The sequence below is a fragment of the Siphateles boraxobius genome, unplaced genomic scaffold (genome assembly GCF_051911475.1).
Source record: "Siphateles boraxobius isolate OS27281-9 unplaced genomic scaffold, OSU_SipBor_1 99, whole genome shotgun sequence".
Classification (NCBI taxonomy): Eukaryota; Metazoa; Chordata; class Actinopteri; order Cypriniformes; family Leuciscidae; genus Siphateles; species Siphateles boraxobius.
The window spans coordinates 3,180,473-3,192,613 of record NW_027509229.1 but is presented as its reverse complement, the minus strand read 5'-3'; the positions used below and the strand labels follow the sequence as shown (position 1 = coordinate 3,192,613).

At 38.1% G+C, this 12,141-nt stretch overlaps 1 pseudogene; it reads right to left on the bottom strand.

Moving 5' to 3' along the window:
• LOC143733388 (uncharacterized) overlaps positions 1-4,075 on the bottom strand; it is a 29,688-nt pseudogene extending 25,613 nt beyond the window's left edge.
• Positions 4,076-12,141: the final 8,066 nt, after the last annotated feature.

Genomic DNA, 12,141 nt, shown 5'->3' with positions numbered 1-12,141 from the left:
TGTCTGCTCTGCTAAACTATAATTACTAAAACTAAAACTGAAACAAAATAAAATAAAAACTAAATAGAAATGTGTTTGCAAAATAAAAACTAAACTAAAACTAACAAAACCATTAATAAAACTAACTAAAACTAAACTGAAATTTAAAGCAAATTTGAAAACGATATTAAAATAAAAACTAATTTAAAAAAGCAAAACTATAATAACCTTTGTATACATCGTGGTTTACCAGTCATTGTGACCGGAATCTTTGTGGAAAAGTATCCAACTGGTCTGTATCGATCAACTGGTCTTTGACACAGTACTGCTGAGTAGGTCTCTTCTCCCACCCTGGTCCACAAATGAAATGGCAATCGTCCATCAGGAAGTCCCAAGGCTGGGGCTGAAGTCAGTTTCTCTTTCATCGAAGTAAACGCTTCCTCAGCTTCCGGTGTCCAGTTTATCTGTTCCACTCCAGGCTTTCCTCCCTTGTACAGGTCGATGAGGGGGCTAGTGATGCTGGCAAAATCAGGTATATACTGACGACAATAGTTGAAAAATCCCATCACCTTCCACATTCCTGTAACTGTTAGAGGTTTTGGAAGTTGGCGTAATGCCTCTACACTCTCTGTTGTCATTCTCCTTCCCTCAACAGATATTTCTTGGCCCAAGTAGATAACCTTGGTTTTGGCCAGCTGTGCTTTGTCGGGGTTGACTTTGAATCCTCCTTTCCTAAGGGCTTGTAGGACAACATTCAGAGCAAATATATGGCTGTTTTCATCTGGGCTTGCAATCAACAAGTCATCAACATATTGGAGGCAAACACTTCCTGTACTCTCAATCTCGGCTTTTTGCGCTGTTAAGAACTGGTCCAAAGTTCTATGAAATACAACAGGAGAAAGATTAAGACCTTGTGGGAGTCTGTTCCAAAGATACTGTTTTGCGCCTACTGTGAAGGCTAATTTCTCTTGAGATTTTTCGTCAATGGGTATAGACCAGAAAGCCGACAGTACATCTAGTACCGTGAAAATTCTTGCATTTCCTGGAATATCATTCAGAATGGTGGCAGGATTGGCCACAATAGGATGCGGTTTTGGTATTACACTGTTAAGTCTTGTGTAACCAATGGTAACAGGACTATTAGTGGTTGATGAGGTTTGTCTGATGAATCCTTCATCTTCCAACTCTGCCACTATCTCTTCCACGGCTTGTCTTGCTTCAGGACGGATAGGGTATTGTTTATGAGGCGCATGTATCGGTCCCTCAATAACAACTGGGTCGATGTTGGCTTTGCCACAATCCAATTTGTGTTTAGCCCAAACATCTGGATATAGACTGCACAGAAGACCCCACACACTCCAAGATTGACTCCAAGTGATAAGGCTTGTTGGTATTTTGTGCTGAAGCCATCCACAAGGGATTCAACCCTGATCGATTGCTCCTGTCTGCCTAGCTGCCTTCTGTGTTTTGTTTGCTTCGAGGCTGTAAGCTCCGTCTAAGCCTCGTATTAGCTTTGTATTTCTTTCTGTTTTGAACCATCATTTACTACCATTTCTAGTTGTTTATACTACTAAATACAGCTTAGACAACATCTCAGATTAACCTGACATCGCTAGCTTCCGCTATTGTTAGAACAACACGCTAGTAACTCGCTAGCCTGTTAACGCTCCACCCGTGCGCTCAGTTATTTATTTATTTTTCTCTCGCCAAAAAAGATAAAAAGATAAAAAGATAAAAAGATACTTATTGTATCTTATCACTTTGGGTAGGTACGCGAACCGAAAAATTCCACAACGCTTTATCTGGGGAGTGGTATAGGGATCCTCCATAGGGAGAGGCTAGTTGGCACTTCAGCACTGCATTGTCATCGGGTCCAGGCGAAAGTCCTTCGTCAGATCTGGAAACGGCCTGGATCCGGCAGGCTGCGGGAAAACCTCGGGATAAACAAAGACACTAAAATTAGCATAGATGCCATTCTTCTTATGATGTAACGATTGAATTATAGAAGTCTATAGAGTGTTATGTGAATGCTAGGTCAAAGAGATGTGTTTTTAGTCTAGCTTTGAACTGACAGACTGTGTCTGCTTCCCGGACAATGTTAGGAAGATTTTTCCAAAGTTTTGGTGCTAAATATGAAAAGGATCTACCGCCTTTTTGGTATGCAAAAAGCATACCAACTGTACACATTTGAAGTATATTCATCATTGGAACATCTCTGCTAAGTAAACATTACATACCTCTAAGCAGAATACATAATCCTCCCAGCTACCGTCCTTGTGTCTAAAATATGTTCCTTAAACACATGTGTCCATGCAATCTATAGTCTAACTCATGTATTTTAAACTTCATAAAATAATACAACTGATTATGAATACTAAATAAAGAATTATAATAGGCTACAGATACATAATATTAAATAATGAAATTATATCCAAAGATGAAATTTTAGTCTTCAGACATGCACTTGTTCCCATGACAACGACTTGTCACAGGAAGTGCTAACTCGTGACATCATATTGTAAACAAACCAGCCTAAGTGGCTAAGCTAACCTAACCTAGCGTCCATTCAGCTTAGGCTAAGCTAAATAATAATTTCTACAGTTAGCGGTTAGCATAATTTACTTGAAGCCTTTAATTACAGCTTTTGTGTATACAGTGCAAAGTATTCTAAAATACTTTTCCTTTAACACCATTTAAGGTTTTCTATTTTTTTTTACTTTCTCTTTCCTTACTTTCAATTCTTTTCAGCTAAATTTCACCTTCACTAGTTTAGGCTGAGCGCTGTCGGCTAAATTTGCAGTTACCTTGCTAATTAAACCTAAAATTAATTACATGTAAGCTGTGTAGCTAGAGAAGAATTTTTATAGTAATCAGAATTTTCATCAGCATGTTGACTAAACCTTTGGAGGGACACACACGGTGTGGTCTTAAACACGCAGCTGCTGTGAACCACTATGGAGTGTTGGTCCAAGCAAATCTAAAGGTTAGTCACTAGTGCTATTGCTTATTCCCAATTCCAGATCATTCCTGCTGTATTGATCACTTATTTAAGTCCTTTTTATTTTATTTGACTTTGATAATAATAGCAGTCAGCTATTCACTTGTCTATTGTTTCATCTATATTCTTTATTTACACTTCCCCTTTTGTTTTCTAATGTGGTTCCATTTCCCATAGGGCCTAAAAAGGAACCAGAGACACCTTTATTTGTGATTTTGTTTATTTTCAACAAGTACACTAATTCTTATGACCCCGCAACACAAGTAATCTCAACGATTACTAGGGCATAACTATAGTCCTGAGGATTGATAATAAGCATAATCTGAATAGGAAAGCTGTCCTTTTTCCTCCTATCCTTCACTTCGTCAAGCCGTCGTGAACCACCAGTTAAGTCCAGATAAATAATTTATTCATAAGAACCATCTTAACCTGTTAAGCTGCAACCCCAGATTTGAAAAATCCCCAGAAATGACATACCAAAACTAAAACAGATACAGTTCATGAACCCTTTGTACTAAAAGCACAAGTATGATCTCATTTGAAAGGTGACACCTGGTAGTTTATTGTAAATGTAGAATTAATTATTGTCATAATGAAAAAATAGTTATAAATAGCTTCAAAGTTTTGTAAAGTTATTAGAAATTTATTTTTTATGAAATATCTTCATAAAAATAATCTTGAAGTTGGCATTGTATCAAACTATGAATGCACTGCAGCTAAAGCCACATGTCTGAACATGTTATATTTAAAATCTGAAGATGACAAGTCTAAAACTCTGTATTTAGTTAAATGTTTTTCAAGATCATGTCATTGTCAGGAACCAATCAGATTCAACATCAATCACCACACAACGATCACTCTCCCTAGAATTCTAATCACCTGCACCTGTTCACAATCAGCAAGCCTCATCAACCAGCGCATAAAAACACTCACTGTGAATTCAGTCATTGTCAAGCCTCCAACAGGAACAGACCGTTATCCATTGTCTCCTGAAGTCTCTGATGCATCACTATCCTGCAAAGTAACGTATACTCACCTGTGAAACACTAACCTCTGGACCCTTGTTCCGCTGTCTCCAGAAATCCTGTTTGAGTCCATGTTTCCCGAGATCCTGTATTATCCTGAGCTTCCTGTGTTCACGCCAAGCTTGTTTTCTCACGACCGCATCTGAAAGAGAGAGGACAAGTATTAATGAACTGTAACTGCTTGACATCAACTAACCTGAAGAGGACCTGCTAACCTGTTGTCTGCCCCGCACGGAGTGATCTTCACCGAATCTGCACCTGAACTCTGAATACTCACCTTGCACTTGTCACATTGAATAAAGCTGTGTTTGGATTCACTAACCTCTGTCTCCGTGCCTGTATCCTGACAGAAGGCTTGACCGAAAGAAACAAACATTCAACGGTATGGATCCTACACAACCGCTGCCATTCCAGTGAAACCTGCAACCAATACGACGAATTCGCTACCACAAGCAGCCAGCGCTTTCGCTAACCCCGCTCCCACGCTGGTCTGCATCGCGAACTCCGCCTCTCGACCAGCGCCATTCTCCGGCCGGGCGGAAGACTGCAACGGATTCCTGTTGCAGTGTTCACTCACCATTGAACAAAAACCTCATCTATATCCTACAGATCGATCACGAATCTCTTTCATCATTCAACAGTTATCTGGAACAGCATTGAGATGGGCTGAGTCGTTGTGGGTACAAGAAACTGAGGTTACCACATCATTGCAGAGCTTTGTTAACCATTTCAAAGAAGTATTTGGGCAACTAATCCGTGAAGCATCCGTCAGCGATAAATTGTTACAGCTTCGACAAGATAAGAAATCTGTCTCAGAGTATTCCACTGAATTTCGGACTTTAGCCTCAGCGAGTGGTTGCAATGAAAGAGCTCTCCTTTCTGTATATCGCCGTGGTTTAAATCCTGCACTCCATCTTTAACTGGCTATATATGATGATTACCTGGGACTGGAAAAATTCATACAACAAACTCTCTGTATATATCAAAGATCTCAGAGTTGTTACCAAGAGACTCGACACGCTCATGCCACGTCCCATCAATCTCTCACTGAATCTGTATCTGAAAACCCACCAGGAAGGATGCAAGTCGACACTCACGACTTTCCCAGGCAGAACGCACCCGTCGTAGAGAATTAAAATTATGTTTTTACTGTGGTGTTGAAGGTCACTTTCTACTCGCATGTCCCACTCGACCACCTCGGCTGACGGTGAGTTCCGTTCAAGACTGCCTCGCTGTATCGACACCACTCACGATCCCTGTAATTCTAAAATCCCAAAATTTCCGTGTCTCTGTAGCAGCCATCATTGACTCTGGGTCAGCGGGGAACTTCATATCAGGACGACTCTGTAAGAGGCTCAACCTCCAGAAGATCAACACTCTAAAGCCATACTCCATGCATGCAGTGACCGGCAAAATGATTAACAAAGGGTATGAAACGGCTCAGATAACCCCCCTCATGTTGTGTATTGAAAATACTCACCAAGAAATGTTCGAACCTTTTGTTCTCAAGAATAGTCAAGTGGACATAATCTTAGGTCATCCATGGCTAATTCGTCACCAACCTACCATTAACTGGCAGTCTGGTAAAATCAACAGTTGGGGTTGTCATTGTCCTCTTAAAGAAATCTCACATCCTGTTCCACCAGGTGCTAAACCACAACAAGCTATTACCGTGAGTTCCACAAAAGTCCTAAGGAAAACCTGTCAACGAATATTCCCCACTGTTACTCTTCGTTTTCAGATGTGTTTAATCCGGTTGCTGCCTCCAAATTACCTCCACACCGGCCCTGGGATTGTGCCATTGATCTGGTCCCCGGAGAGTCTATTTTCAAGGGTCAAATTTACTCCTTGTCAATTCCAGAACAAGAAGCCATGCAAAAATACATCGAGGAGGCTTTACAGCAGGGTTACATCCGTCATTCCACCTCCCCTGCTGCCGCTAGCTTTTTTTTCCGTTCCCAAGAAGGATGGGGGTTTAAGACCATGTATTGACTAGAGTGCCCTGAATAAAATCACCGTAAAGTTCAGTTATCCACTACCGCTTATTCCATCAGCCCTTGAACAGCTCAGAGAAGCCAGAATATTTACCAAGTTGGATTTATCCCTCTGGGGTCCAAGGTGTTTTTGGGGTCCTTGAGATGTTTTGACATGTCCTGACATTTGTGCTTTTTTCAGTTGCTTATAAACATATTAATAGCAAAGAAGTAACTACACTCTATTTAGCACAAACAGGGCTGCCATAATATGTGAGCAAAATATATGTACATGTTTGCATTTTTGAGAGAATATTGTTTATGCATGGTTATTGAAAAAACTAAAACTTAAAGTGTCTGAAATAAGGCCACAAAACACATACTAAATATGTACCCACAAGACTTTTGACTAATGAGTGTTGTTGCCTAGAGTTTTTGCTTCAAAATGATCTGAAAATCATCCTGCCTAATCATTTACACAAAACAATACATTGATTTAAATTTTATAAGACACCTTTTGTTTGGAAAGGCAATATGCGTGGAGGCGTGTTCACACCTGAGAAGACAAAGGCCAGATAATGTGCCACATACATAATGAGCTGCATATTAATTAGCCTTTCACACAGGTGTGTCACAGGGTCCCAAAGAAAGCAGGGACAAAAGAAATGATCTATATATACATATTTTACAATTAGAAATTGTAACCAATTACAAATAGGTTACAATTACAACAACAATTAAAATTTTAACAATATTTCAAGTGTATTCTTTCTTTGTAAAAAGTATACATTTTATCATACGTATTAAAAAAGGTAAGGATTCATTAGTTTGAATATTGGAACAAACACTATAATAACATCTTGGTTGATAATTCAATATACCTACTTTATTTTTGACAAAACATCATACTATAGTATATTTAACATATTAGCAGAAATTGGTGAACAAAAGCTTACCTATTTAATGTGACAGTAGTCTTTTTTTACAGTCAAAACTTAATCTATAATCTATCCAAAACTAATCACAAAATCTTGTCTAAACATTCATATTTAGTCTATAACATATTGTGTATGATATATTAGCATATACATGTTATTTTGCAGTTTGTTGCTTATACAGACATTTTATTTCAACATATTTCAGTCTATTTTTACTCATCTTAGTAGGCTATAGCAATATAGTTTGGATGTGTTCATGTAAAAATAACTTTTACTAATGTAGGTGCGAGAGTGAATGAACGGCACAGACACGCACTGTATAACTGTAGTAAACAACGTACTTTTTTTTATTTATTTTTTTTATTTATTTCAACAGGGACAATGTGCAAAAAAACATTAATTAAAGATGCTTTGCACCAGATTTAGCTTAAGCTAGTTTCCATCTGCAGTCCCCGAGCAGGTAAGTTGCAATACAAAATATACAATATAAAATGTAATAATTAATCACTCAAATACAGCTAGCATTCAACCATTCCCCATTACAATCATCAGTCTAACTAAATCATACCAATATTACTACAATAAAACCTCACTAAAAAGTCATATTTACATACACAATTATCTATGCTGGCACAACTGGTTGTCCAATAGCACTTTCCTTGTATTACGAGAAAAAATCTTCAGGTCAAAAGTAAGTTTTAGACTCTGTGGGAGTTTGTTCCATTCTTTAATGCCCTTGAATGAGAAGGCTGTTTGTTCAATGGCCGAGCTACGTTTAGGCAGCCTGCAATCATTGCAACTTGTTGACCTGGTGCTCCTACTCATCTGTTCTGAACAAAACTGTACAAATGTTTTCAGGGGAGGAGGCGCTATATTATTCAAAATTTTAAAAACTAATCGCACATTGGCATACACAATTATATTATCAAAGTTTAACATACTGTATTTTCCCAAAACCAGACAGTGATGATATCTCAGTGGTTTTTTATCTAATACTTTAACAGCTTGATTATATAAAGATTTTAAAGGTTTTATTGTTGTTTCACTCGTCTGTGACCAACAAGAAATACAGTAATTAATATGAGGAATTATCATTGCCTCCAGGTAAATTTTTGCAGCATCATGAGTCAATGCATTTCTAATATGTCTAAAACCAGACAAACTGTATTTTAGCTTGCTGCAAACTTTCTTAATATGTTTTTTAAAAGTAAAAGTAGAATCCAAAACAAGACCTAAATATTTAAATTCTTTCACTACTTTTATTTGACTCTGATTTGCATAGATGCATGGCGAGGAGGACTTCAGTCGATTAGTTTTGGTAAAATACATTGCTACTGTTTTATTTACATTCAGTGTGAGCGAGGCAGAGGTAAGCCAACCTAATATTTTTCCCATAACATTGGTTAACCTATTAGCTACAATGGTTGCATCACTTCCATGCGCGTAAACTACAATATCATCCGCGTACATTACCATATCCACCTCACCACATACTGAAGGAAGATCATTTATGTAAAGCGCAAACAGCAATGGCCCAAGAACAGAACCTTGTGGGACACCCATGTCATTAGCCTTAGTTGTTGATAACTTACTTTTGACTCTTACGCATTGGACACGGTTACTGAGATATGATTCTACCCACTGCAGTGCACTTAGAGACAAATTACAGTTACTCAATTTTCCCAGTAGCACAGAGTGTTTGACCGTGTTAGGCCTTGCTTAGATCCAAAAACACGGCTCCCACGACCCCGCCCTTTTCCAGCTTTGACTCCACCACTTCCATAAAATAACAACATGCAGTTTCGGTGGAATGGTGTTTTCTATATCCAAATTGCATAGAATGTAATATATTGTTTTTATTTAAATGTTCTTTTATCTGCTCCGCAATTACTTTCTCAGCAATCTTTGAGACAACTGGAAGTATACTAATCGGCCTGTAATTGCTGACCTCATTTTTATCCCCCGATTTGAAAACTGGAGTGATTACTGCAGTTTTAAAAGTAGTGGGAAACAAACTCTCTTCTATTGATTTATTTATCAGGTATGTGATAGGAGTTACAAAAATGTCTTTATGTTTTTTAAGAAGAGCATTATCCATTCCCCAAATATCTTTACTTTTAGAATTTGTCAATGATTGCAAAAAATGTTTTATTTCAAATTCATTTGCCAATTTAAATTTTAGCATATTTTGTTCATGTGAGATACAAACAGATCTCTTACATAAATCAATACAATCAGATGCTCGTACATAATTATTTGAATCTCTATTTTGTATTCCCAGTTCTTTGACTGATTCTATGAAGTAATTATTAAAATGATTCGCCACTTTTTGCGCATCAGTTTCCAAATATCCTTTATTATTAATTTCTAATTTATGACCTTTACAACTCTTCCTACCAGTTACTTTATCAATGGTTTGCCAAAGTCTTTTAGTATTTCCTTTTGCTTGATCAATTAAATTCATAAAAAAATTTGCTTTAGTTTTTCGTAACAGTGTAGTAACTTTATTTCTGAGCTCCTTGTACAAAAGCGAATCTGTCAAAAGGCCTGTTTTTAAAGACTTTTTAAGTGCTGCATCTCTTAGTTTCATTAAATTCCACACCGTCTCATCCATCCAGGGGATAGACGGTTTATTTTTGATCTTCCGAGATGATTCTTTGGAATATTTCGATAGGAGATCACTAAAGGTTGTCATAAAGTCATTACTTGCCGATTGGCAATTTTTGCCACTAGTTATCTGATTCCATTGAATTTGTTCTATTTCATTATAAAACAATTCCAAGTCTCTTTTTGATATATATGAAGCCCCTGCATTGATATCAATTCTATTCGAAGTTTTATATCTCGTCTTTGATAGCCTCCTGACTATCAAAGTAAGATTGTGGTCAGATAGACCAGTTATCAGGTTATAGGATTTTGCAATTCGTTCTTCTCTATTTGTGAATATAAGATCAATCAATGTTTGGGATGATTTAGTTATACGAGTTGCATTGTTTATCATTTGGGCCATATGAAATTTAATTGTCATTTGTTTTAATTTTTTCCTGCAGCTTTTATCCAACCAATTGATATTAAAATCCCCTAATAAAATAATTTCCTTATTGTTACATTTTTTTAGTATCTCAGTGAGATGGGTAAAGAAAATGTCCTTTGCTGTTGGAGGTCTATACAACACAATAACCACAAATGACATTTCTGGTGAGAGTTTGATGGTTATACCCACACATTCCAAAGAATCACTGAGATTTTCAATTAATGTACAGTTAAACTTCTCTTTCACATATATCATTACTCCTCCACCTTTTACTTGTTTTCGATCACATCTAAAAATGTTATACCCTTGTACATTAAAGACACTCTGTGGAGTTGATGGTTTTAACCAAGTCTCTGACAGACACAAAAAATCCAAATTAGAGTCTATCAGCAAATGCTCCAGTTGCTCAGTCTTTGACACAACACTCCTAATATTCAAATGTCCACCAAGAATACCCTTTGGTTTAACTTTGGGGTCCCAGAGTATTTTTGCATGGTTTACGGTCTGAAACAACCTAAACGTTGTCTGCTTTAAGGCTGCACGGTCTATACATGGGTCTGTATCCAAGTCCGAATATACACGGGATATTAAAGTGTTAACCGGAGCGTTTTTATCTTTCGCTTTCACAGTTTGTTGAGGCATATCTGTGTTTGTGGATGTATAGGCACATCCTCTTACCTCAATGGAAGTTGTTGAATCATGTGAAGGCAGCGCAACGCCATTTCCAATAGTCAAACTGGCCATTGGATTCCCTGGCTTGAACACATCCATGCAATCCTCTGTGTCACACCCACTAGCCTCCGGGGTTTCCATCGATGCAAACCGCTCAACAGAAATCAAACCAGGAGCACGTATCGTTCTCACGGCCGTGCAACAAGCTAACAAACAGCCACCGCCAGCCACGGGGACGTTAACAATTCCCAACCTTTCGCCGCGTACACAGCCAGGCCCCAATGATGGCGAGCAATCCTTACCAACCGGACCACCAAAACCGGGACGCCGGGAGCTGTTTGGAGAAGAAGCCGACGATGTGGCACATGAAGCCAGTTGCTGTGGTCCAGGATTGAGTTCCACATCCCCGGCAAGTAGCAGCACAATTAATAGCTCAACTTCTGCATACTTGCACTTGCTCTTCCTCTCATGCGTCTTTGAGGCAGTTGCAGTATATCCATTGTTAAGCAGTTTTGTATAGAGAGCATGTTGGCACTCTGTGACAACGATATTATCGCATTTTCTTTGAACTCTTTGCAGATAGTTTTTTCTCATGCATATCACAAGTATTGTGGACACGTACAATACTAAAAACCAGCGTGCTATAAAAAGTTTGAAAAGTTTAGACGGTTTTAGTAAAGGGCGCTCAGCACCTGCTAACCTGTGCGCACCTTCCACCGCCATTTTTCACCACCTATTACGGGCGTCTGTGCTGCTCATTCATCATTTAGCCTACACACAGACACGCAATTACTATTTAAACAGTCTTTTTGCGGTGTACAGACACTTTTCAATATCGCGATTAGGACAAAGCACTTAAGAATAAATGACTTACTACATCAGCTGGATCCGTTGCTTCTCGAAATGAAACCCGTACATTTTCCAGGGTTATTAGATAGTATTGTTCCTCACAGGTAGCAAGACGAGGTAAAGTACAAGTTTTTATTAAACATGATGTGTTTTATAAACCAGCTGTTGGGCGTTGGCATGTTTGAATGGCTTGCCTTAGATCATTTCCGTTTGAATAGCGCGCGCTCTCCGTGGGCGTATCACATTAGCAGAATAATGAGCTGAGAGAACGATAATGAGATCGGCTGACACCTCTCTCTTTTTTTATAGATTACATAAACAGAGAATATTTATTGTAGTTTGAATTAGATATTTTAAAAGTACAAACTTAAATGATTATAAAGATATATTGCTCATACTTGGGTGAATAGTATTCGCTGAGTTTTGTTTAAGTTTAGAGACGTGCTCCAGAAAAAAGGTTAACCCTCTGAGTTCGACTATCGCGCTCGCTTTTTTTCTTATCAGTGCAAAAGAAACTCAAAATACTCTGTTGATTTTGATCTTACATATTAAGTGTTGTACATCATTATATCCTGATAAGTGTCTATTTTTTTGGTGGATACTCACAATAAAAACAAAGTGTTGTGCTTTTCGCCAAATAAAGAAAACAAACATGATACTAGGTTTGCCTTCT